This window comes from Cyphomyrmex costatus, unplaced genomic scaffold, assembly GCF_001594065.2.
Source record: "Cyphomyrmex costatus isolate MS0001 unplaced genomic scaffold, Ccosl1.0 scaffold1359, whole genome shotgun sequence".
Classification (NCBI taxonomy): domain Eukaryota; kingdom Metazoa; phylum Arthropoda; class Insecta; order Hymenoptera; family Formicidae; genus Cyphomyrmex; species Cyphomyrmex costatus.
Window position 1 is genome coordinate 26,432 of NW_017275346.1, and position 4,669 is coordinate 31,100.

The following is a 4,669-nucleotide window of genomic DNA, read 5'->3' on the forward strand; positions in this document are numbered from 1 at the left end:
GAGAGAGAGAGAGAGAGAGAGAGAGAGAATATTCTTGCATTTCCTAATATCTGCGGTTACTATATTCAATATGAAAAAAATATAATAAATTTAAGTAATTTTATTCGAGCCATATGATATTTCAAAATATGAAATACCAGATTAATTATATATCCAAACAAAACAAGTCATCATTGTATTAAAATGATGTTAAAATTGTTCCAAAATGATCATTAAAAGTCATTTTTCTATCATTCTAATGTTATTTTGACTTTATTGTGACTTTCTGTTCTAATTGCGTATATATTATATTGTATACACAAGATATATGCTATACATACAATATTGCTGTACAATTAGTTAATAATAATATATTTTGTGGGTATATTTAATTGCAAAATATAGTGTTATAAAATAAATGTGCATTATATATGTTTAATTTTTATTTTATTTTCTCTTTCAAATGCGTCTCGTTTTTCACTGTGAGTATTAAATATCTATATATAGATAGAATACAGTGCCCTGATTGGTTACGCGCCTCGGCCGCGCATGCGCACTCCATTTTAGGCTTCACTAACATCAAAGGTGCCGACAGAGAGTTGCGCTACTGTATATACTGTGGAGATATGTCTATCCGTTTCGTTTGGCAGCCTTCAGCGGCCGACGCGGCACATAAAGTGCGAGCGAAAGAGTGAAAGAAAGACGTCCGTTCTTATCGCTCTAAGAGTTTGCTTAAGCGACCGAAAATGCTTTCTTGGGGATCTTGGTCGTTCGGTATATCGGCACAGTATATACAGTAGCTTCTGATTTTGTGAAGCCTAAAATGGAGTGCGCATGCGCGAAATGGGTAAGTTGCCCAGTAACGCCGTCTACACTTCTATCTTACTTGCTCTAGTTCCTCTTTCTTTCTGTTTCTTTCTAGCTGCCTAGGTTATTTGTATGAACAGCAAATTAAATGTACAAAAACTAAAAGAAATAGATTTATAATTGTAATGCGTTGCAAAATAAAAAAAAATACAAAAATAAGAAAATATAAAATTATATAAATATTAACGACAAAAATAAGGTGTTAATATTCGGTATAAACAAGCAACAATTATCAGTTGATAAATTTATTATATAAAATTCATAATTAAAACACGAAACGTTTCGACGCTTACTGCAGTCCTCTTCAGTCTCAAATACATAAAGATATCGAAAAACATATAACAAATCCAATAATCTATGAGCTATAACTCAGATGTCAAATGTTCTCTCTTAGTCAATTGTAAAATAAAGGAAAGAAAATTGTCAAATAAAGCTGTTTCCGCATCATGATTCTATGGAATTATTAATAAAATTAAAATTTAATCAAAGAATAAATAAAACAAACCAAACATGAAGGTATATCCTACTTACGCAAATTTCAGATGCCCATGTGCAACTTTCTTTTCTTCAATAAAATTATTAAATTATTACCACAGAGATACATTGTGTGTAAAAGACAGTTATCAGAAGAATAAAGGAAATTATGATCTTAGCAATTCGCAATGTCAAACTTATTTGTTATTATAAAATATATCAAAACAAAATATTATATGCTTTGTCTAAATTTTCCGTGTCATTTTGGGCATTAATGCCATTCTTCTGTTCCTTAATATAAAGCATTTCTGAAATCAATCTCTTGTTGTAATGAGACTCTACATCCATAATTTGAACATTATTCCAATCAAATGAATGTTTATATTGACTGCAATGCTTAGATATTACAGAATAATTCGATGGATCACCTCTCAAATTGCGCATATGCTCCTTTACTCTCGTGGTCAACTTTCTTTTAGTTTGTCCAACATAAGACGAATTGCAATCATGACAATTAATTTTATAAACTATATTATTCTTTTGTATAGTATCTGTATTGTCCTTATGTACTTTAATAATACTACTAAGTTTATTAATACTCCTAAGTCCTACTGTAAAAACTTCTTTATTTAAATTAGATGTAATATAATTTGTAATATTTGGAATAAATGGTACAACAAAAAGTTTTTTTTGTATAGGGAGATCAATACAGTTACTATTATCAGTATGTGTTCCAATTAATTTAAATTTACAAATAAATTCAATTCTTCTTTGTATTGTACTAAAAATTAATTGTAGAGGATAATTATTATTTAATAACGTTACAATGCAGAATTCAATATTCTTGGTATGAAATTCATAATTAGAAAGTAATAATGCTCTATCAATCATGTTATATATGACACCAATCTTCTGTGATAAAGGATGATTTGATAAATAAGATAAACATCTACCAGAAAACGTATCTTTATGATGCCAATCTATTTTTAATTTGTTGTTATCTACTCTTATAGTCAAATCTAAATAATTCAAAGATCTATTATTTTCAATTTCTACCGTAAATTGAAGTCTATTATGAATGTTATTAAAAGTTTCTACGACTTTGTTCACCAAATTTCCAGGAACCGTCATGATAATATCGTCAACATATCGAAAGTAAAATGAATTATTTAATTGTAAGTTGTTTAAGGCAATTTCCTCCAAATCTTGCATAACCATATGTGCTAATATCGGAGACAATGGAGACCCCATAGGTGTTCCATAAGTTTGTTTGTAAATTTTGTTATTGAAAGTAAAATATGTAGAGTCAAAAATAAAATTAATTGCTTTGATAAATTCATCAAAGGGAATTGTTGTATTCTTATTTATTAATTGCCATCTTTTGTTAATACTATCATTGACAAGATCCAAAGGTATGTTAGTGAACATAGAAACAACATCTAATGAAATTAAGATCTCAGAATTATCAATTTGTCTACCATCTAAGTTTTTGAAAAGTTCAAAACTATTTTTAACATATTTATTGTCATCAATTAAACTTTTTGAAATAATTTTATGTAAAAGAGTTGATAAAGCATATAATGCAGTATTGATTGAAGAAACTATTAAGCGAAAAGGTACATTAATTTTATGAATTTTTGGTAGTCTATATACTTTAGGCAGAGATGAATCACTAAATTTTAAATTGTATGAACTTTGTTTTGAAATGTATTTTTTATCTAACCAATTTTTAATTAAAATATTAAGTTTCTTTTCAATTGTATGTATCGGATTTTTTTGTATAATTTTATAGGTACTCGTATCATCTAATGTATTTTCTATTTTATGAATGCATTCATTTCTGTCTAAAGCTACGGTAACATTTCCTTTATCCGCTCTAGTATATACAATATTAGGATTATCTTTGCAAAATTCAATAGTTTCTTTATACATATGACACAAATCATTATCAATACTATTAACATTTTTATTGTTATTATGTGTAAATTCATTTAATTTTGGTATAATATCCATTCTTAGTTTAGATTTACAATTGTCGTTGAGACATTTATTATAATTTTCAAAATCTTTAATGAATTCTCTGGTTGACCTTTTTTTATTAATATGTGACGGAAGGGAGAATTTCTCTCCCAATTGAATTAAATTAGATACAGAAGGAGGGATGTCACAATTGGAAAAATTAATAAACCATTTTTCATTAGTCTTGTGTAAATTATTGTCATTTAAGTGAACAAATTTATCAGGTTTAATTTGATATGAAATAACTTCTGTATCATTTTGAAATTGATAATTAATCGGTTTCATTTTTTTAAACTGTGCTTTTTTTGTTTTTTGAATGAGCCAATTAAGTTTCCTTGAATATATCCCTTCATATTTATATTTGAAATTATAAAAGGATATTCTATGATGTTCTGAAATCTCATCCCAAATATTAATAGGTATATTATCATTCAAGAAATTTTCTAAATAATACAATTTTAAATCTAAATTTTGAATTTGCCTATTAATATCAAAGATTTCCAACTGTAACAACCTCTCTTCGAAAGAGGCTAATAAATAATTAAATTTCTTAATAGATTTGAAATGATTAAATTGAATCTTACATAAATTATTATGTTTAATGTGTAGCGGAACAACCTTATTGAATTTACATGTCCTTAAAAATTCAAATTTTAACCTAGCTTTAATAAGACAATAATTTAAGTGTATCCATGATTTGGTCGAATATCGCACTTTCTCTCCAAAATTATTGTACAAAAATGTAAAATTAAATTAATGATATTTAAAAGGAATATTTCTTTCACGCATTGTTTCACCAGCGTATGTATAAAAATATAAGTATTAAAACGCTTGTTATATTATAAAAAAACAACAAAAGTAAGATGTTAATATTCGGTATAAACAAGCAACAATTATCAGTTGATAAATTTATTATATAAAGTTCATAATTAAAACACGAAACGTTTCGACGATTACTGCAGTCCTCTTCAGTCTCAAATACATAAAGATATCGAAAAACATATAACAAATCCAATAATCTATGAGCTATAACTCAGATGTCAAATGTTCTCTCTTAGTCAATTGTAAAATAAAGGAAAGAAAATTGTCAAATAAAGCTGTTTCCGCATCATGATTCTATGGAATTATTAATAAAATTAAAATTTAATCAAAGAATAAATAAAACAAACCAAACATGAAGGTACATCCTACTTACGCAAATTTCAGATGCCCATATGCAACTTTCTTTTCTTTAATAAAATTATTATATTATTACCACAGAGATACATTGTGTGTAAAAGACAGTTGTCAGAAGAATAAAGGAATTTATGATTTTAGCAATTCGAAATGT